General features: G+C 37.4%; 1 long non-coding RNA gene across 9 annotated transcripts; it reads right to left on the minus strand.

The window, feature by feature from the left end:
• Positions 1 to 2,647: 2,647 nt before the first annotated feature.
• On the minus strand, positions 2,648 to 8,997 carry LOC111918620 (uncharacterized). 9 transcript variants are annotated; one of them, XR_008225412.1, is made up of 18 exons: positions 8,528 to 8,997; positions 8,318 to 8,407; positions 8,167 to 8,231; positions 6,921 to 8,048; positions 6,684 to 6,830; positions 6,499 to 6,593; positions 5,914 to 5,977; positions 5,728 to 5,839; positions 5,607 to 5,647; positions 5,230 to 5,444; positions 4,763 to 4,836; positions 4,410 to 4,584; positions 4,264 to 4,332; positions 4,074 to 4,153; positions 3,837 to 3,995; positions 3,652 to 3,715; positions 3,452 to 3,553; positions 2,650 to 3,185 (listed from the first exon to the last, which is right to left on the minus strand). It is a non-coding gene; the product is annotated as an uncharacterized LOC111918620 (long non-coding RNA). The 9 variants fall into 9 exon arrangements; XR_008225413.1 differs by having other exon boundaries at positions 2,656 to 3,185; positions 6,921 to 7,111; positions 7,721 to 8,048; positions 8,318 to 8,997; XR_008225414.1 differs by having other exon boundaries at positions 2,658 to 3,185; positions 6,921 to 6,963; positions 7,721 to 8,048; positions 8,318 to 8,997.
• Positions 8,998 to 23,983: the final 14,986 nt, after the last annotated feature.

Consider the following 23,983-nt stretch of genomic DNA (forward strand, 5'->3'; position numbering starts at 1 on the left):
TCATACACATCTCTTTTGTGAAAGAAGTGATTAGGGTTATTCCGCACTAACTGATATTTATTGAGCTGTCACTCCATAATTGACGTATCTTAGTATTTATTCGTTTTGCCCTAATATTACATATTACAAGTCTGATCTTTCAAACAGGTTAATCGATCAAGCATGGACGATTCTCAATCTAATCCTATCAACATCTCAAACAGTATTGGATCAACAACAAAGATTCCTATTCTTTACACCCAGGATTACGAAGTTTGGGCGCATCATTTTGAAGACTATGTCATCGGATCTGAAGATAATGGGTATCTTATATGGGAAGCTATTGTGTCTGGACCATTTGCTCATTCAGGAACATCCAGAATCATTAAAACTCAGAAAGAGTATAATGATCTGTTAAAAGATGTGAAAGACGTGGCTCAAGACGGAAATGAGAAGTTTCAGTGCAACATCAAAGCATTGAGACTGATCCTGTTCGCTCTTCAGTCTGACACTTTTAGGTTGGTGAGTTCCTGCAGTACAGCTAAAGAAATCTGGGATCAGCTGCGAGAGCTGTATTCCATAGATGAAGATTTGGAGCACTCTATTCAGACCTTGCTTTTGTCTGAGTTTGGTGAGTTCAAGCAAAATTCCGATGAGTCCGTCACTCAGACGTTTGATCGCTTCAATCATCTTCTTAGCAAGATGATCAAACATGATATCGAAAGGAAGTTGATTGAATAGAAAGTCACCTTTCTGAATGGCTTAAGATCCGAATGGAGAGTTGTCGTGTCTACAGGTAAAGCTCATGAGCAGTTCAAGTCTTATTCGTTGGCAAAACTGGTGGGAATTCTCAAATCTCAAGAAAACATTGTGATGCAAGAGAAAAGTGTGGTCTCAAACTTGGGGTCCTTGGCCCTCCTGTCCAAAAGCAATAATGTAGTAGAAAATGAAGATCTGAACCTAGAGGACTACGATCTTACTTCAGAAGATTATGCTATAATGGTGTCCAATCCAAAAAGGTTAATCAAGAAGAGGTTTCCTACCAATAAGAACCGAAATTGGCAGGGAAGCTACAGCTCAGAAAAAGTAAGGGAGGAGCCAAAGACTGAGGAACCAAAGAAAGAGGCGAAGGTTGAAGGAGATTTTGGTGTCAACTGCTACTACTGTGGAGGAAAGAATCATTATGCCAAAGATTGTGTTCTGAAGAAAATGGCAGAGAAAGATGAGGAGAAAGATGAAGAGGCTGTCTTGATGAAAAAGCTGGAAGAGATCAAGAGGAAGAAAGCTGTTGCTAATCCTTCTATGAATGCTCTTATTGTACAGGGTTTGGAAGAGGATGACGAGTTCGGTGGAGTGCAAGTGTGGTCAACCGACTCAGAAGATGATGAGGTGAGAAAGCCTTCGCATGGAAAGGCGTATGTCGCAAGAGGTGGTGAAAGCAGTGGAAAGTGTCTGATGGTGACTGACGTTTCTCACATGAGAGGATACAATACAGATGGTGGAAATGAGGACACCAAGGAGCAAGAGGACTTATGCTTCACAGCAAAACCTCTCAGTGTGCAGATCAATGAACTTGATGAATTGATCAAGAAGGTACAATCTCTTTTTATCTCGTTCAAAGTTCCACAGAAATCATATGAAAAGGAATTAAATAACTTAAATTCAAGAATCTCAAATCTGGATAGTTGTTTAACTCAAAAACGGGTCACCAATTCTAACCTAACTGACCAAATAAGCAGGGTGTCATCCAAGAGTGAGGAGCGAAGGATGTGGATTGAGCAGAAGGAGTCGGAGCTGATTAAGTCTAAGGATGAAAACATTTATTTACAAAGAGACAATTTGAAACTTTTAAAACAAAGGAATGTTTTTTGTTTGATTGCTAAAACACTTTATGCTAACATTAGTCAACTGCATCTAAATTGTGAAATAGGGCAGAAAATACATCGCATGATTTTGCCCTTCCTTAAGTTTAAGGAGGATGAAATCGATGCTGAAGCATACAACTGTGAAAGTGTTGTATCGTGTGATGATGTGAATCCCACTTACGTGTACGGTCTGGACAAAATAGAATCTTTCATAAAGTCCAAAGACCATAAGGACATGCTGAAAAATCTTTTGGATGAAAACGATAAGCTAAAACTAAGGACCGAAACCATACAAAAATTCGACTCATTGAGTGCTAATTTAAGTTCAGAAAATAAAATTGATGTTGAAAACGCATCTGAACTTAATGTGGACGATGATATGAGTGAAATTTTTGTAGAGGATGTTGTCGACTGTTCTGAGTTTGTCAAGAGCAAACCCGAAAACCACAAAAATCTGATTTCAGAAAATTCTGTGGAGTTCGCTCGTTTTTCCCAAAATAAGTCCCCGATTCTTGAAGAAAAGGCTGTTGTCACTACTAGAAAAACAGCCTTTTACGACGCTCATTGCGCGTCGTAAAAGGCTCAGACGACACGCAAATGCGCGTCAAGGAAGGCCCTGTCATAAAGAGAGATGACGCGCTTTTGCACGTCGTCTATAGACGACGTGCATTTACGACGCACGTTTACGACACGCAATGCGTATCAAGGAAGGCCCTGTCATAAAGGAAGACGACACGCATTCGCGTGTCGTAACCTTACAACGCGCATGTTAATGACATGCAATGCGTATCAAGAAAGCCCCTGTCAAGAAAGGCCATGTCATAAATGAAGATGACCCACATTTTTGCGTATCATAATTTTAAAAGTTTAAAAAAAATATTACTTATGGATTTACTAATTTTTAAATTAAATAATACATTAAAAATCTCATAATACAAAATAAAATATCATAAATAACAAAGATAATTCATTTCACTAATATGTCAAATACAAATAATTATTCCAATAGTGAGTAAATGTTATAAAAAAATGAACTCATTTATATACAATTGCATTATCTAGCTTACTATGTGCCAACAACTCTCCGTGTGTTTACTTTTGCTTGAGTCTTCATTCCTCCAAAGCTTCTAGCCATGCCAAAACATGATATCTTAAATTCATCAACTCCTTGGCATGAAGTCTTAGATAGAAGCTTCACTACAATCTCCAATCCTTCTAGCAGACCCTAAAGATCATTATTGGCCATGTAGCAGGATCAGCCTGCAATCTCTTTTCTGCCTTCTTATTACTTGCAGCATCTTCTATCTCTTTGACCAAGGTTGTGCCTTCAGCAGCAACATGCTGCATTGCATCAAAAAGATAAAAACAAATGACAACAAATACAAATAACTGCATTCTACTTCAAAAAAAATACAAACTTGTTTAATTCGTGCACACATACTACTAGAAAAACGCTCACACCATTGTCTGTAATTGTAGAAGTATAAAATTTGAACAATTAGACACTATGAATCCACCAAGGACTCCTACATGTTCATAGTCTTTAACAAAATGTATAAGTAAAAAGCACATGCAATAGATGTTAACAATAATGATCATAATCATACCTGAAGCTCATGTTCTGCAGCAGACCTGTAACCCAAGATATCTTCTATATCAGATACTTTCTCTATTTGGTCCAACTCCAAAACAATTTCATCATCCAGAGGCTGATCATGATTCATATACACCAAATAATGTTTGAATCATATACACCATTTAATGTTTAAATCAAGAAAACTATATGTGTAATGACTAATGACCTCACCTGCTCTTTTCGTAGACATTCCAGTTTCAACTTGTACAACTTAACATATCGTCTTTTTCTGCCTCTGTACAAGTAAAAGATTTTAAAAGGTTTAAGATTTCAAGCATTCCATGATGAAAATGCACACAACAAATAGTATAACATGGTAGATCATAGATGTTAATCTTGAAGAAAGAACAACTTACAAACGTTCTCCTAATTATTTCCATGAAGTTTTCTTCATTCTTTTACGAACATCAGATAACACAGAGTTTTGAGCATAACGCCACCATTGCATCTGCCATCCCAAAGGTCTTTATGATATAGGTATCCCCCAAGGGCGATATCGTCCATATCTAAAAACACTAAAAGACCAATGTGCCTCACAATCTGAAAGTGTAATTAAAAAAAGGATAACACTGATGAGACACCATTCCACTTACTTCTCTCTTAGCTGACAAGTGTATAGATAATCATACAGATACAATATTTGCTGCAATTGATCTTCATCAAGGGACAAGACCTAAAAGTTGGTGACATGCTGACATGTCAGTTGAATTTGATGTAATCTGACCTAATAAACTAATAAATGATTAATTAGTTACTTATAATTACAAAAGTTAAGAAACTAACTAAGCCAGATAACTCGATATCAACCGAGTATTGTGCTGCATTATTCTCAAGCCTTCCAGACCTGTTCACCTGCAATGTACAATAGTAAAAATCTATCTAATGTGCAAAGTACAACAACTCTAAATTTGTTATGAGATGATGCATACCGAAAGAGAAGCAGATACATCAATTGGGGACAACAAGTGATCATGTTCATTATTTTGAAAGCTTTCAGCAACCATTGACATGGATTCTTCAGGGCGTGCTTTTTTAGTTAATCTTGCATGCTTTTTATGCTTTACAACCTTTTGTTGCTTGATTTCAGAGTTCATTGGCCCAATCCTGCAATACACAAACATAACTTTAGAGAAAAAGTGTGTGTGTGTGTGTGAGAGAGAGAGAGAGAGAGAAAGAGATTGGTTGCGAACCAATCAAGAACATACAATAATACAAACAACAACCCCCACCAAGCTTCTTATTTTTCTTTTTTAATTTAAAAATAAATAAATAAAAAGGATACCTGCAAAGGACAGCATGGGGTATTGTTAAGCAACATCGTTTAGGCTTGAGAGAGGCAAGGCAACTCAGCAGCAGCTGTGGCAGTAAGTGATGCAGACAGTTGAGATTGTATTCAACCAATCATAGGGACAGGCTGTCCTACTCCTACTCATTCGTTTGCTATCGACTCATTCACTACAACTGGACCACCATTGTGGCCTTCTTGAATCGAGTCTTGTGGTTGAAGGAGAGGAGAAGAGAGGCAAGGGCATTAATGGTATTTTTGTTGCTAAACTTAAACGGTCTATGCCATGCATATTGCCCATATATACAGCAGGAGGGGGATAATGCAGATAATCTAGAGATATGTTCGGGCATATAAAAAATGATAAGGGGTGTACCTCAATCAAACACAAATTAAAATGAGAAGTGGAAATTAGTAGTTTCTTTATCAATGCACACTTGTATTACGTACAGACAATCAATCACCTCTTAAGTTACGTGAACGCTTTACATTTGAACCCAACAGCAACATAAGCAACAAGAGTGTATCAAACTATAAATACCCAACATTTGCATACTAAGGCCCAAACTGAAAGAAATCTCTCTTAAATGTGTGGTGATCTTTCATTCTTCACACTACGCACAACTTGGTGATAGGCATCCCCTAGAGAATTTGTTGATTATCCAAACGCACATCAGACCTTCAAAGTTTTTATTTCATTAGAATAGCAAAAGGGAAAACCTGATTTATAATCATAAAAGCGATTTCCTGAAATTTGATAGGAAGCAAAAACCTATCTTTTTGGAAATCGGAACTTTCTCAAAGAAGATTTAAGTGAAGATGCGAAGATTTAAGCAAACACCTATCTTTTTGGGAATTGAATCTTGTTATCAATCATAGTTCCTGTTATAATAATAATAATTCCACTTTTAAACCATATCATTTCTAAAACTGAAGTATTTTATTGAGTAGTAACATATTACCAGGCTGGAAATTGTCTGGAAATCCTTGTTGGAAAAACTTGGTGTGGTGATTCTTCTGAGCAATTATCACAAGAAACTTTGGGTTCCACTTCTCATCAAGGAATTTGTTGGCCTACCACACCATAATTACCATTTAAATCAAATTTACTTAACAAAATAAGAAACTATTATAAGAAATACAAATACCTCGATAATTTGGTCCAGTTCAATGTTCAACACCTGGTTGAACTGCGACTCGCTCACACCGTCCCTATTACAAATAAAATTCTAAATTATTACAAGGAATCTTGATGTTTTTAATGTACACAAAGAAAGAAAGGTTTGGGCTTTTGTTCTTAGTTTAAAGAAAATGACAGCAAAATATATTAAAATGACCAGAAGTCAAAGAAAAGAATTGACCTGAAGATGATAGTAAAAAAAATAGTGCAACTGATAGTAAAAAAAAAAACAGAATTGTTGACACCTTGGAATTCAAGCTCCAAAACATGTATTTCATGTTATTTGTTATAAAGTATAGACCTTTCATGAATAATTACCAGCTAGTAACATACTAACTAACAACACCAACCAAGAAAAATAAATTAATCAAAGTTTCAGCATTTTTTTTCTTTAACTTTTTAGCATACTCATATCCTTATTACCCCAATACATACAAAAAGAACATACATGCCATGCCCTTTTAGGCTACAGGATACACTAACATACCACAATGGTAAAAGAGTAATTCAACATCTTGTTATCTCAATCGTCTTGCTTTGTTCAAAGTCTTACCCTTGAAAAATTCACAAAGCATCCGATCAAGATCCTCTGCTGAATACCTTATGTACTTAATGGGATTCTTCCCATTCGCAACAAGTGCCCTGTAACTGTAAAAAACAAAAAACAAAATATTTGTTTACTTTTTTTTCATTTATTTGAGCCTGAGAATTGAGATAGATCACACAAAAAATATGTACCCAAAACATTTAATGAAAGATCTTTATACAGGCAACAAGACTTTAACAACTGCAAGTCTGATAGATTCTCTAAGCTTTATTTCAGGAACGGTCCATTGAGATTGTCTTTGATGAAGCTCTTCAAACTGACCGTTGAAGATCTTCAACCTAAAGTTAAACCACCACATTTCAATTTATATATCAACCAATTTTTTGATTCTTTTTTTAAAGATATAACAGATAGTTGAAAAGACAAACCTATACTTCACAAGAGCTCGTGAAGCTCCACTTCTGTTACCAGCTGCATTACCACCAACAAAAATGTACAAACAACCTCAAGAGCAACTTCTAGAGCCCTAAACTCAAAGGGCAAGTATTCAGGTGAAGTGTTACCAAACAAAAGGTTTTGAATATCCCAAATGGTCATCATCCCTGAATTTCTAAGTCATCTAAATGCAGATCAAGGTTAATTAAATGAAAAAAAAGGTCTTGAATATCTTCCTGAACTACTCACTCGTAGGAAGGAAAAAAAAATTTCAAGTGTAACTACAAAGCAACAAAGAGTGAATGCAAAGAATGAATCAAAGTTTGCAATTTCTTTTGTTTTCCAACCACGAACAGAACATTTTATTGCAAATGAATCAACTTTATATCTCTTAAACTTGTAATAAACAACACAAGAAATTGCACACTGCAGATAGTTTTCTTTTCATTAATTCTCTCTCTCTCTCTCTCTCTCACACACACACACACTCTCTCTCTAGATCTCTCTCTCTCTTTCTCTAGATCTCTCTCTAGATCTCTTGTAGTATGGACAACCTGATGAAGGAGATCGAGAAATAAGCTCCGCCATGTTGTTCTATGGAATATTCTTATGTACTTCTTGCAGATAAAATGATGAAATAACTTCTTTTGTTTTAGAAATCAGGAATCTATAACTAAAAGAAGAGAGTGAAAGACCTCTATATTGTATATGCATAATCTATTGATGAAAGTTGAAAAGACAGAATCTGTATGAACATGTAAATGGGCATATATAAACAGACCAAAAATAATACCTTTGAAGAAGAAAGAACACCCCTTTCAAGGAGATCACGTCTTTTTAATCTCTCTTCAATGGAAGGTAGTCTTAAAAACCCTACAAACCATGCACAGGTACCCTAAGGATCTATTTGAATTTCCCATTCGTCTATTCAACTTTGCCCCTTCAGATTGCCACACCACACCAACCCCTGTAGCTTTCAATCGTCTTTGTAATTCCACCACATATAGCTATCAAGAGAATTCAAAAGAAGAACTTCGTCAGCTGTTATGATCCATCACTAACATTTATAGCTGATGTAGGTTTTGGTGGGAGGAGATGCTCTTTCCGGTCAGCCATTGTGCCTGATATCACAACAGATATAGAGTAAAAAAATAATAGACGAAAACAAAATATTTAAATAGATAAATATATATATATATATATATATATATATATATATATATATATATATATATATACATATATGCCTCTGAGATCATTTCAGGATATTCTTTCAGCAAATCCTCTAGAACAAGATCCAACACCTAATTCCATAATCAATGACACAATAAAATCACAGTAAATACTATAAAAAAATCCAAGTAATTATCACAGAAATTGGGTATTATACCGCAATTTTTCCGCATCCTCGAGGATCCTGAAGCAGTATCGAATTGTTACACCCTCAGTTACCAAATTTGATACGATAAATTTCAACTTGCTGAAATTTGTTCAAAGATTAAATACGCCACAATGGAGGATGAGGAAAAAAAGAGATTATGATATTCATGTAGACATAATTGGAAGATATATAGAATTTTCGAATAACCATCAACCGAACCTGTAGTTGTTGTCGGGAGAATCGGAGAAAAGGGAGAAGATGAAATTGAGATCACATAGTCTTCTACAAAGAAGGACTAGCGCTTCCTCTGCTATTCCTCGACCCATTAGGCTCATCCGTACACTTTTCTTTCTGGTAGACTTCAACTATGAATCCGGTGTAAGAATACAGGGTTCTTGATTCCCAGGGTTATAAGAACACATAGAACCAAAATGCCCTATTTCCCCAAAATACATCTTCTAAAATACCAAGGCGCTTGCCCTTTTTCGTTTCTGAGCATCAAAAACGGGGTGAGCGTGTATTTGGGTTTTCTGCAAAAGATGGAAACAAAGGAATTTGAGGTCAGGTGATGATGAGACCGTCGATGAGGAGAAGTGAGCAAGGGGTTGCCGGAAGCGAGGCGAGGTCTCCGGATCGATTGTAGAGAGCGTTGAGTGAGTGAGTGTTTTGAGTCTTAAAAGAGCCCTAGAATTAATATCAATATCGGTCCCTGTGATTTTGTTATAAGAGACGCGTGTTTGAGTAAAATTAGAAAACGACATCTGTAGAGGACACACGCTTAAGATAAGCATCCTCCGTGTTTTTAATTTTTTTCTGTTAAGACACTAATTTTAGGGGCACGCAAAAATGCGCGTCCTTGATCCTTTAAATTTTGTGAGAGATGACAATATTTTTAGCACGCACACTTTAGTGTATCGTAAATTAGTGTGTGTCATTGTTTGCGCATCGTAAAAGGCTATTTTTCTAGTAGTGTGTGTACCAAAAGGTGAGAACAACACCGAATCAGGTGTATAAGGTCACAGGAGTAACCGAGCATCAAACAGCCGAACTCATTGCCATAGTAAACGAAGATAACGCAGATGGCTGTGATGAGTTCTTCTGGTCAGCTCCTATAGATAATGTCGACGAAACAGTTGGTTTGTCAGAGCGAACGTCCTGGAAAACAAAAGGAAGATATGTACCAGAGCCGCTAAACAAGCCTGATAACTTTGACGTGCCAAGCACTAGTGGTACAAAAGAAATACCTATAGAAGAAGTCACTTCCACAAGCGAAACATCATCTGTGAAAAGTGAACCGACTGACAAGAAGCTGAAACAAAAGGCTAACATCCACAGACAGCCGAAACAAGTGAAAGATCAAAAGAAACAGAGGAATTTGAGATACAAAAAGAATCTCTCTGAGCGAAAGCAGTTTTGGCGCTCTCAAAACAATCATTTCTCTTATCATGATAGAAATTCAAAGTCAGAGAAAAAGGCTTTTGGGCCACATCAGGAACAGAACCGAAAGGTTAGGTTCGGTCATGAGAGAAAAAAGAACCGAAAGGATACGTTCGGTTCAGAAAGCAACAGCAACTGAAAGGACAAGTTCGGTCCCGAAAGCAACAGCTACCGAACGTCCAGGTTCGGTCCCTCCAATGACCATAAACAAAAGGATCATTTCGAACCACAAGTTAGAAGAAATTCTCATTCTAATTCTTCTCATTCTCAATTATCTTCTAAACCCAATTTCGTTCGTGCACAAAATTCAAATTCTTCAACAAACTTGAAAGGAAAATCGAAGATTTCCTTAGTCCAGGAAAACCAAAAGCAGACTAATGCCCAACCACCAAAATCTGAAACCAAAACGTCTGTAACTAACCCTAACAAAATCAAAGTGTTCACCATTAAAAGAAAAGATGAAACAACATTAATAAAAAGAACATATCTTGTTGATGTTTCTCTTACTATTCCTGTTTCTGTGAAAGGCTCACGTGGACCCAATAAACTTTGGGTTCCTAAATCTGCTTAATTTGTGCAGGTTATTAGTGACGAGCAGTTCGACGAAGAATGGTATATTGACAGTGGCTGCTCACGTCACATGACAGGAAGGAAGGAAGAGCTAAGGGAATTTCGATCTCTTCAGAATGGTGGGAATGTCAAGTTCGGCAACAACTCTTATGGAACGATAAAGGGTTATGGATGATAACTAATGGAGACTTTACAATAAGAAAGGTGGCATACGTTGAAGGGTTGCAGCATAATCTCATCAGTGTATCTCAACTGGTAGGAGGTACCGATCTTAAAGTTTCATTTGATGATGAAGGTTCAGAAATCATAGAGAAGAAAACAAAAAGAGTGATTCTCAAATCAGAACGCAAAGGCGAAATGTTTCCTCTCAATCTCAAACCAATCAAAGGAAATCCATCTATATGTCTTTATCCAAAGCTCATTCTAACGAAAGTTAGTTGTGGCACCGCAGGCTCTCACATCTCAACTTCAAAGACATCAACAAGTTTGTCACAGGAGGTCATGTTAGGGGTCTCCCATTACTCAAGTTTGATCGAGATCATTTGTGTGCTGTGTGTGAAATGGGGAAGAAAAGTCGTCAAAGTCACCCATCCATTATAAACACAAAAGTTGTTGAACCACTTGAGTTGCTTCACATTCACTTGTATGGTCCATCATCAATCGAACGCATTGGCGGTAGCAAGTATATTCTTGTTATTGTTGATGATTTCTCACGTTTTACATGGGTGTTCTTTCTGAAGCACAAATCTGAGGCTACTCCTAAGCTAAAGATGTTCACCAAGCAGGTTGAAGTGCAACTGAGAAAAGTCGTTCGCAACATCAGAAGCGACAATGGAATGGAGTTCAAGAACAAAGAATTTGAAGACTTTTTGGCCGAAAAAGAAACCAGTCACAACTTCTCAGCCCCTACACGCCTCAACAGAACAGAAGTGTCGACAGACGAAACCGTTCCTTGTGTGAGGCGGCCCGAAGGATGCTAAGTTTTGCTTCTCTTCCTTTATATTTCTGGGCTGATGCTATTGCTACAACATGTTTTACGCAGAACAGGTCTTATCTCAACAAGCGCTTCACTCTTACTCCTTATGAGATCATCAATAACAGGAAGCCGAACGTAAAATTCTTCCATGTGTTCGGCTCACAATGCTTCATCTTCAACTCTAAAGAACATCGTAACAAGTTTGACGTTAAAGTTGATGAATGAATTTTTCTGGGATATTCTCTTACTTCAAAAGCATATCGGGTCTTAAATAAGCGTTCTAGGAAGATCGAAGAAACGTATTATGTGACTTTCGATGAAGAAGCAATTGGAGAGATTTTCACTCAAACAGGTCAAGTCGCGGCCTCGATTACTAATATGTTCGATCAATTTGTGGAATTATTCGATGAACCTGAGAAAGCTACTCTCTCGAAAGCCAAGGCAGCAGCCAACAAAGTCGACCATTTAAAGAAAATTGTCGAAGATGCCACCAAACGAATGGGTGAACGAGAACAAGTTCCAAACGAACCTCCTCAGCAAGGCGCTTCAGTTGAGGGGGAGAATCCACTTTCTTCAAAACAACCGAGCTCACAAATTGAGGGGGAGAATTCCATTCCAGTTCCACCCGAAAGCTCAACAGCACCTGAAAGCTCAACTACACCCAAAAGTCCTGTAGCACCAGAAAGCCCAGCTACACCAGAAAGCTCATCAGTCGAAGGGGAGAACTCCGATATGTTCTACGATGACAATAGTCAATCTGAATTGGAAGAAATGGTCAATGCTGAATTGGATCCATCCTATGATCCAAATTACCCTCCTCTTGTTAAATGGACCAGAGATCATCCTGTATCTCAGATAGTGGGTAATGTCTCTGAAAAGGTCCTCACCCGATCTCAACTGAAGGAAAAGCAAACATCTCTATTCTCCAAAGTAGAGTTCTGCATGTATAACTCTTTCATATCAAAAGTTGAACCGAAGACAGTAAATACTGCTCTTGATCATTCCGACTGGGTTCAAGCTATGCAAGATGAACTCAACGAGTTCAAAAGAAACAAGGTATGGCGCCTCATTCGAACTCCTAAAGATGCCTCAGTTGTTGGTCTCAAATGGGTATTCAGAAATAAAATGGACAAGGAAGGCAATGTGATTCGAAACAAAACTCGTCTCGTGGTGAAAGGATACTGCCAGGAAGAAGGAATTGATTATGAGGAAACTTTTGCTCCGGTAGAGAGGCTGGAATATGTTCGAATATTTCTGGCCTATGTTGCACACAAGAACTTCGAGGTCTACCAAGTGGACGTGAAATGCGCCTTTCTGAATGGAGAACTTGAAGAAACGGTTTACGTGGAGCAACCTCCTGGTTTTGTCAATGAAAAGTACCCAAATCACTGTTATATTCTGGACAAAGCAGTTTATGGTCTGAAACAAGCACCTAGGGCATGGTATGAAACGCTAACTAAGTTCTTAAAGATGTCAAAATTCAAACAAGGTTCGGTTGACCCAACCTTCTTTCGTAAGAAGGAAGGTAACCACCTTATGATTGTTCAAATCTACGTCGATGATATCATATTTGGCTCAATGAATGGGTCCGATTAACTTTTTCCTTGGTTTAAATATTAGACAGGGACCCGAAGGCATCTTTATCAACCAGGAAGCATACACCAAGACTCTTCTTGCTAAATTCGGCATGATGGGAGAATCAAAGGTCAAAGTTCCAATGGCGTTCGGCACCAAGCTCACACCATCCTTGGAAAAACCGGCAATTGATATTACGCTATATCGCCAGATGATTGGGTCCTTAATGTACCTCACTGCTAGCAGGCCTGATATAATGTTTTCTGTGTGTTACTGTGCTAGGTTTCAGGCGAATCCTCGTGAACCACATATGCTTGCAGTGAAAAACATACTCCGGTATCTGAAACGAACCACCTCCCTCGGTCTATGGTATCCATCAAACTCAGGTTTCTTTGTTCAAGCCTACCCAGATGCAGACCTTGGATGATGTGGTTTAGACAAGAAAAGCACCACTAGAGGCTGCCAATTCCTAGACGGGAAGTTGGTTAGCTGGAAATCAAAGAAACAGACATGTGTTTCTCTGTCTACAGCCGAAGCAGAGTACATCGCAGATGCCTCCTGTACATCTCAAGTGATTTGGATCCAAAGCCAGCTCCGGGACTATGTACTCAATATGAAAAAGATCCCACTATATTGCAATTCTAAAAGTGCAATTAGGATCTGTCATAACCCAGTGCAACCTTCCAAGACAAAGCATATAGCACTGAGGTATCACTTTATTAAGGATCATGTAGAAGATGGGAACGTCGAAATTCACTTTGTTCGAACTACTGATCAACTGACTGACATCTTCACCAAAGCTCTTCCTGAAGCGAGTTTCAATAAAATTCTACAAGGGCTTGGAATGATGGAATCGGAGTCAGTACCAAAAACTTCTTCTCAAATTAAAAGTCGGAAGCGAAATGAACCGAACGTTCGGGTTCGGTTCACATGTGTGCCGAAATGAACCGAACGCTCGGGTTCGGTCCTATTATCTGATCTTCGCTTATCACTCAAAGGTAGTTTCTTGGGTTGTAAACCTTTTGTATCATTTTCTCAAATTCAGCTCTCTTATTTTCAAAGTCCTTTTCTTTTTCAAACTTATTTTTTTTAAAACCGAAATAGACCGAACGCTCGGGTTCGGTTCCAAAATCTTTTTATTTTTTTTTAAATCAAAAACTCCAAAAACATTTTATTATTATTATTTGTTCGATAATTTTTGTTTTGTTTTGTGTCTTATATTTTTGTATGGATACTTGTGGGGAAATTCTTTCATTAGTTATGTGTCCTTAGAAGCATGCTGTTGTATGTGTCCAAAGCCTCACCTGATTCTAAATAATAGCCTTACTGACTTGGTACATACAAACCTTGTCTTCCCAATTAGGCTTTCATATTTATTCTAATCATGAGCTACCTGACTCTCTTCTCACATGAGATAAGAGTTTTCTGCTTGGTCCTTATTTTAAACAGCAGAGGTACTTTGGTTTCTTTACACCATCTACACCGCTTTTCTCCATCTCATTCACTTCATAAACGTAACCCTTGAGACTCTAAGAAATTACCACTGAGGTTTATGGTTACACAATTTCTGTGTTCATGATCTTAGCTTCGTGCCACTACATACTAAGTGAAACCCACAATTCAATACCTACTATGCATTGACGGTGAACAATCAACTTTGCTCTAGCTTTCACTAACGAATTGACGGACTTATCCATGGGATGGAAAGTGAAATCTCTAATTTCCTTTTGTGTGATTCCTATGAAATTGTTATATCCCATAACATTTCTTCCCTTGGAATCCAGTTTTATTTATTTATTTATTTATTTTTTTGAGATTTTACATAAACTATTTTGCATTGCCACTTAAAATATTTCAAACCTACTTGTTCAACAGACTACATTGGTCTCACAAGTACTTCAGTAGATTTCGGTCTTATGTCAAGATCAGGAATTCTAAACTGAAGCGAAAGCCACCCAAATCAGCCTAATTAAAAGAAGCCTTTCAACACTTCTCAATAAGTGTCTGATCGTTATTCCCGGGAAACCATACAAATACTTTTAAGTCTCTCTTGACTTTGAAGGAAGAGATTCGTGCCCAGGATCCATTGTTTCGTGTCTTTACTGACATCACAAATTCCCTCATATGTGTTGCTTTATTTCCCTTTCTTTTACACACTAAGCACGAAAATCTTTTTGATTTTCCAAAATTCTGGTTTCATTAGTTACAAGTTTTTTTTAATGGGATTTGAAGTTATAAGGGAGTTGTGGCTAATATTGATCCACGTGGTAATTTTGCTTTAAAATGACGTTCATTCTAAAAGGATAAGATGTTGACTCAGGCGGGAGTTCAATCGATTTGATTTTCAAACAGCGCTTAAAAGACAGCTGTGCGAAGTGGAAGCGTTTCGTTTAAAAACGGCGCCTGATGGGAAGGCGTGTGAATCGGGACAGTTTTCTCTCTCCTACGTAATCATCGGGGATACCAACTGTCACCTATCAATTACCTCCGAAAAACCCTTCGTATTTCCTTCGAAGATTTGGGACGGATTCTTCTCTCTCCTTTAACCACAGTATAAAAGGTAATCTTCACCATTATTTACCTCTTTACTGCACCCAAAATTCAGAGAGCAAGAAAACCTTCAAGTACTCTACTGTTCATCATCTCTCCCAACTTCTTCACTTCAATGGCGGATTCTTCATCAGTTCATGCCACTTCCCACATCCACTGAGCAAGATTGAAGGACTCCTTGACTTCGTGTCCATTCCGAAACAAGGGGAGAGAATGTATCTCAACCGCCTCCCACTTCTATAACAACCAAAACAACCGAACCTCCTCCAACAGGCCAAGCCTCAGGTTCGGGTGTAAAAGACAAAGGGAAACAAATTGCTGAAGATAGTGACGATGACAAAGAAACGATTGCTGATCTCTTGAAAAAGCAAGGCCGAGACAAGGATGCTGACATCAGCGCTCGGGTTGCTAGAGAGGCTGAAGAAGCTGAACGAAAACAGAAAGAAGCTCACGACCTTCTCGAGAGTAGAAAAACTCTTTTTCCTCCTTGGACTCTTGAGAAGTTGCTGAAAGAAGCAATCGAAACACCAAGCATCTTGTGGCTAGAACCGGTGATCTCTCTAGATCGCGTTAATTCTGTCGATTCTCAGTTCGACATGCCACTGACCCGAACGGCGTTTGTCTTCCATGCCTTTGACAACATTGCCGAGTTCCCTCATCCTCATCCAAAGGTTGACAGGGATTTGGTTGAATTCTATCTGAGGGCCGCTCAACCACAGTATCAAACATGGAGTGCTCAGAAGATAGTCAATGTTCAGGTCCTCAAGCCGTATCGGGAAGGAAACTTCACCTACGTTTGGTTTAAGGTGCTGAGAGGATTTTCCAAGACCGAACATGCCATTTCGCTTGCCAATCTTCCCAACTTGAATCCACACGACTGGATAATTTTGCACAACATCCTTCTTACAAATGAAGTAGAATATGGTCCGATCATTGACCACTTCAAGAGGATGCTTGTCTGCTACATCATGGAAGTTGCCAAGATGGATCAGGAGATAGCGAGTGTCTTCAAGAAAAAGCCTACTATTTATCCTGTTGGCTCAACAAGTGATCTCAACATGATGCAGATGGGGATGATAGACCCGAAGAGAAATTCCGTTATGTTTACCAGAAACGAAGGCCAAAAATGCCTGTTCGCTTTGGCAGACAAACATCTCTACACCACTGCATGCCTGGAACATGTCTTAGGGATTATTCATCGTTGCAAGCAGAACTCAGCTGATGACAAGAAGTACTTTGATGATATGATCCAGTGGTATATTCGCTTCAGACAGACAATCCTCGCTCTTATCCCTCGCCTGTTTGATACCACCAAGAAGGTTCCGGCAGCTAGCCCCAGCAAGAAGAAGTGATAGTCTCGCTCCAAATTGACGCAAAGGGGGAGGTTGTTAGGTCCAGTTAAGTGTTGCGTCTGTGGGCTCGTTAGATAGTCCAGTTTTGTCTCCGGTATGGGCCTGTCCATCCGTGAGTTGTTTTTGTAGGGTTTATTATATATAGATGCTTGCATGCATTCTTTAACGTAACAAGACTAGAGAAGATTTGATAGAGATTTTATAGCGTACAAGTTCATATCTTTTGTAACCCTAGAATCCTCTACAGCGGAAGTTCTTCATCGAGCTCTGCTGAGGATTGAGTTAATCAAATCATTCGACTCATTCAGATCCATTCTTGTGTTTTTGTCTTACTGTTATTACTTTCTTGTTATGTCTGTTATAAGATCTAATCGATCTAGAGTTTTGTAAACTCATCAAAACTTTTATTTGTTAAAAGTTAGGTCTGTCAAATCGGGCTGTCGTGTTGTGTTTTTTGTCTGACACGACACGTCACGACAATATTTTTTGTAACACGAACACGACACGACACAATGTCGTGTTTTTTTTTCACTAACACGAAAATAAATCAATTAAAAAACGACAACATGACACGACATGACAAAGATAATATTACATAACTAGTACTTTATTTAATTCATATTTAATCATATATAACATGTTAAAAATGACAAACACGAAAAACACGACAAACATATGCTCAATCATGTCAATTTCATGTGGATTTGTAAACACGAACACGACATGACACGACATTGTGTTTTTTATATTTGACACGAACACGACACGAAAACGAATTCGAATTTTGATTTCGTCCCAATTTCGTTTCGTGTCGTGTATTTTTGTCGTGTCGTGTCATAAATTGACCTCCCTATGATTTTAAGTATATATTTTTCATAAAAAAATTGACAAATAAAAAATAATAAATATATCAAAAATTAGGGAATGTTCAAATGAGAACAATTATGAAATCATGAACACGAGAACAAATCTGGACCATATGTTTTTTTTTCTGTATAACTCTTCATCGTACCAGCGCAACGGAGGAATATAATATCATATTTTAATATAAACTACAATCGCCGCAACCACCACAGCAACAACCACTATTCCATACATTTCTTTTTGCCGCAAAACCCTCCCGCGTATCTGTGCGGTCGGGAAATGTATTTTTTCTTATTATATGTATTTAATTACATGTGATTAAACGATGTTATACATATGATTAAAATATTTATTTTTGATTAAAATATGTTATTCACCTTTATATATATATATATATATATATATATATATATATATATATATATATATATATATATATATAAATAAAAGATTAAACCATATTATTCACATATGATACAACCATATTATTTACGTATGATTAAGCATTCATATGTGTTTAACACCCCTTATTTACATGTGAATATACACAACAATTTTTTTAATAATTTTTCTAATTATGTGTTAAACCATATTATTCAAATATGATTAAAGTTTTTCACATGTTATTAAAACTATTATTACATATAAACATTATTTATATAAGATAAACGTTATATTACATTTTTATAAAATAAAATTAGCACAAGTAGGTTTATGAATCTTAATTCATTTTTAGCATGTTTTTTAAATCCGTTATATTTTTTTACTTCTAATAAAACAAAATTTTTATTATCAAATGTTAGCTAGACAATTAAATAAAAAAACATATTATAAATCCAAAAACAAATAAATTTAAAAAAGAGAGCAAAAAACAATGTTTACATATTTGTTAAAAACATGTCATTAGCATAATACACAAACCAATAAAAAAAGCCAATAGCTACAAAAAAGAGATATAAAATGTAATGTGTATGCTCTTGAGCTTTTAACTTTTTTTTTATTGTAATTAAAACCAAACCACAAAAGACATACAAAACTAAAATTTGAAAGTGAAACCTAGAAGTAAAACATCTAAATCAAAATAGATTTAGGGTTTGTTTGTTTGACATCTTAATGATCTTATAAAAAGGTTGGCTCTGAATCATTCAGATTCAGAGCGTTTGGTTTAAACATTTTTAACCTCTTAATCGGCCGGATGTAGCAAAATTCCATCTGATTCGGTAAGCGATAAGGAGGAGTCTAGATGAGAAAATTTCCATCTGATACTCTTTCCTTAGAAACACAAGATCGTCCGCCACATTTTTCTTTCTCCCTCGTCCCATTGATTCTTCTTCCCCGCCACCCTCCCTTTCTCAAATGATGTTTTTTGTTGTGCCAACCTTCAGGACCCGCCTCCACCTTCATCTCATGCCCCCTCGCCACCTCCCCCGTCATTGGTAATTGCCTTACTCTATTTCTTTATGTTCGATTTTTTAATCCACCTTTTGGTCGATTTTTCAAGCCCTAAAAACCTATTGGGCTCGGTTTGTATAAAATTTATGTTTGAACTGTGTTCTTGCTGCTCGAATTTTTTATGGTTGATGTGAAATCATTTTTTTGCTAGCTTCTTGCTCTGTGTTTGAAAATCCAAAAATATATGTTCACTTTGTTAGTGAAATATGCTATGTTCAATCAAATTGTTGATTCTTGTTCTACTTTAACTGGTTTATGATTTTTTTGACCTACAAACCATGGGCATACAATAGTAGTGTTCTTGAGTAGAGGATATTGATATTGAGATTTAGAATTTTTTATCTGTTATGTAATTTAATAGAATTTTAGTTAAAATTATGGATATTTAGACAATTTTTGGTTAACAACTTTGTTGATTTTAAAGTTATGCTGATTATTTGATATTAAATAGTATTTAAAGTCATATATTTTATGAATAAGTTGTGTGAAAAACTTTTTAATAGAAAATCTATAAAAAGGCAATCTTGAAACTTTTATTCATGAATTACAACCTATGGACATGTAGGGAGTAGTTTGAGCGAATAACAACAATAGTACAAAGGGTTAAAATGCTCATTTTCATTATTAAGAGGCAAACACTCAGAGCCTCTACATCATCTAGGCCTCTGCATCATTCAAGTATGAATAATCAAGATGCTACCACACATCCTGTTATTTGTTAAATCTTAAACTACTGTCATGCTGGCCATAACCTACTTGTGGCTATAGAGTGATATATCCACTATATATTTGAGGAACAAACTTGATTATAGTCAAGCTGAATCGGAGTTAGAGTTGGATGGTTTTGATTATCTAACCTGGACATTCACATACAAGAGGCTTACATACAATTCGAATTATGCATCAAAATTCGTATATACCGGCTGGTTTAGGCATATCATCGAACACATTGTGATCAACAAAATTTGTTCAACAATCCTTAATTTGGGCTTAAATTGTCACCTCCATCAAGTTCAAACAAATCAAACCATCATATTACAATTAAAAGTGCATTAATCGATAAAGAAGGATGAAGAGAGAAGGCAGGTTGACTATGTAGAAAAAACCATCGATGATGAAAGCCTCTGCGTTGTCGACAAGAAGCAATTGTAGTGTTGGTGGTATTGCTGAACAGAAAATGGTGGTGGTGGTGATTAACAAAAAGTAAGAACAAGGCGGAGGGATATGTTTCTGGTAGAGGAGAGACGAAGGCACGTCGTTTCCGAAGGTGGGATGAATAAATGTGGAGGGAGTTTGTGAACAAACCGATCTGTAGATAGTAGAGAGGTAGTTGGTCAGTGAATCTGACGTTCGTCGGATGATTTCGATGGTGGTCTAACGACTCTGATGATTTCGATGGTGGTATCTGTGACATCCCTATTTTCACGGCTAGAAAATACCAATTTTGTTTATGCTATATAAAAATCAGAGTACGTCTTTTAATAAAAATGTTGCAGAATCTGTTCCCAGTAAAACATGATAAATACGTTATCAAATCATTTCCGAAGAAAAGTATTTTTAATTCGTTTTAAAACATTTGGGATGTCATCGTCAATACAGAAACATAAGCATAAACAAAACTTACATTTATTTATACTAGTGATCTACATCTCTTTAATCTCTCAGTGTAACGTCACTTCATATCGACACCTGTGATATAAATAAAATGAGTGGGTCAGGTTGGGAAAACTGCTGAGTACATAGGGTTTTCAACCCACAATAATATAATTATTATGTTCAAACAATCAAACAATCAACCCAATTACCCATCCCTAATATCTTCTTTATACCTAAAGATCTACCATAAGAATCAACCATTCCTCGTTCATACATTCCTAAGGATCATCCTAAGGAATCGGCACGAAGTCCATCGTCACCGGGGTTTAGGCACTACGTCTGCATAGTCGCCAGAATTCAAACAACATGCACTAAGTCTGCATAGTCGCCAGGGTTTTGGCACCAAGTCTGCATGATCACCAGGGTTTCGGCATCAAGTCTGCATGATCACCACGGTTTAGAGTACACTGAGTGAACACATCGTTCACAACACTTACAGGTTGCGAGCCTACTAGTGTTCTAGTGGACTGTCTAGAATAGTTCGTGGTTGTCATTCATACTCTGCTGAATGATGGGGCCATCGTTTGGGAAAAAGGCTTCTCACATCGTCCACCTCTCACCCTCACCTCACGGTCTATTTCACCTCTCAACTCATCATCCAACTCATACTCCATCTATCACATCTACCCATGTTTTACCCCAGCATTATCGTAGATATAAAATACATATACAGTTTAAATTATTTAAAACATGTATAAAATCGTTCATCCAGCATAGATAACAAGTATTCAGATAGTATGCACATATAACACGTAATTTATATGAAACACTTCATATCTATGTATTAGACGAAAAGGACCATGCACTCACTTGAAAGGTGGTGACTCAGCACTCGGACAAAGCTTCGATACTCTCAAAATAATTTCCTTTCATAAAACCTAGTATCAATATCACTAGGGTTTAGGCTAACGATAACCGCGACAAATTAATAGTCTGACTATTACTATTATTATATAAGTGTTAAATAACACTCAATATAACTCATAATAATAGCTCAAATAATTAATTTAAGGACCTAATAACATTACTATAATTATTTGGAAGCTATATTAAAATTTGCGTAAGCATAGCTCACTTACAGTGGATTTTAAAGAAACCCGAGCTTTGCTCGGAGCAGCATTTCTGAAACCAAAAGACCATTTTTCTCGGGACTCCAAGAGCCTCGGGGCTTCCTTAGGGTGCTAGAGGATCACCTAGGCTTAGGGGAGGGTTAAAACCCTTAGAGAGAGAAAGAAATCTAGAGTGAGAAGGAAAATGGTGTGAAAAAGTCGGAGACCCTCGCCCCCTTTTTATACCCTGCAAGGCCTCGGACTACATTGGGCGTAGTCGAGGTACGCTGGGCGTAAGGCTCGCATCGTACAACATGCATCCGAACAGGCTTGGTGCGACGTGGCTGCATGTGGACCGAGGAAGGCTAGAACGCGGAGCGTAGGGACTTTGCACGCGAGGCGTACTCAGACGCTGGGCATCTTCGGATTACACAGGGCGTATGTGAGGATAAGTGTCACCCATCTGAAGCGAGGCGTGTGCAACAAGGGACTGCTGACATTCGGCCATGTCAGCAACTTCGTAATCAGCTTCACAAATTCACACTCCGACTTCTGAAAATCATAAATCTCGCATACGAGCTCCGTTTTTTATGTTGTTTATATCCACGCGAAGGTGGGAACATACTCTACAACTTTCGTTTAGACTCCGTTTGCTAATTTTGAGTTTATTTTAAATTTTATATTTTTAACAGGCCGAGATATGATTGGTCTATTAAATTCTCATAACTTCTTCATCCGACATCCGTTTTCGCCCATCTTTTTCTTGTTACGCTAATCTTAACGAGATCTTCGATTCTCGCTTAGGTCATGTCGGCTAAAACTCGCTCGATCTAATATTTGAATTTCGGGCTGTACACAACTAAGCCGAAACTTCGAAAAATCATAAATTCCTCATACGAAGTCAGATTTTGGCGTTCTTTTTATGGACGCTCTCGGTTTAACGTATTCTACGAATTTCGTTTATATCTCTAAGGCTAAAACTTGCTCTATCATAAATTCACTATTTACGCTTCCCAGTATCGTGCCAGTTTTGTCGTGAAACTTCGACGGGTCATAACTTTTTCGTTATAACTTGGATTTTGGAATTCTTTATATGTACGGAGACCTTGTAACATATACTACAACTTGGTTAAGATTATTTGTTCTAAATAATATTTCGCCGAAAAGTCATTTTCGACCCTTAATGCCTCTAATTTGACTAGCCCGGATCTGCGGGCGTTACAATTATCTCCCCTTTAGGATGATTACGTCCCGGAATCATCAACAAAACAGGGCTCGTATAATGACTCCGTACGTCATCTCTTCATCCTAGGTAATTATTATAACTTCTATATTCCTTCAAGTCTATCTCTTAGACTTATTGACAGTAAGCAATACTTGATCATGCACCTGCTTTCTATCTTAGGTTAAACTCCAAATTATGACCTATCATCATGTGATGCACGTTTAGACTCAGGTCTCTTAGAGTCAAATTCCAAAACAGACTATGCCTTCCTTCATGTTATAATGTGAGATAATCACATTTTAAAAGGTAGCATTTCTAGCCACAAGCAACTTTTCGTGATACCTCTACTAATCGATTTTTATTCCAATCTTCCGTTAAGTCAGATGCTACATTGAAGTTAGTTCTCTGAACCAGATAACGTACTCAGCGTAGTCGGACTCAAATTGATATGACCACTAGGGTCGGAATATCAATCATCTTCTTATTCATTATCGAAACGATGGTAACGACGACATACATGAACAAAAAAGAATGAATTACTAGCTTCTTGGTAACCTTGTGACTTTCCCTGATCCAAGCATGAGTCATGTGCTTCTGGTAGTATATGCATCTACTACCTTTCACACCTACTCATACTCGTCCCAAGTATTGTCTCGCAGTCCCCAAGTCACCATACAAGAAAATCACATAACAGTTTAATACATCAGATAACCAAACGAAGGTTTTATTATTTCTTGAAACTATTACATAGGTTTTCGAGTTCACCCTAGACTATGCCTCTAATAGGCTACATCATACGATATTATGGCTACTGCATAACTTCATCTTCAGATATGAAGTACTCATCCTTGATTCCTCGCATGGTTTCTGCTTCGTCGAGAATCATGTGGAATGCTCTTGGCCTTGGTGGTGTGTTTGGCCTTGCTGACTCGGTTTTCTTTGGGCAGTCCCTAGAGATATGCCCTTCTT

Source organism: Lactuca sativa, chromosome 8 (assembly GCF_002870075.4).
Source record: "Lactuca sativa cultivar Salinas chromosome 8, Lsat_Salinas_v11, whole genome shotgun sequence".
Lineage (NCBI taxonomy): Eukaryota > Viridiplantae > Streptophyta > Magnoliopsida > Asterales > Asteraceae > Lactuca > Lactuca sativa.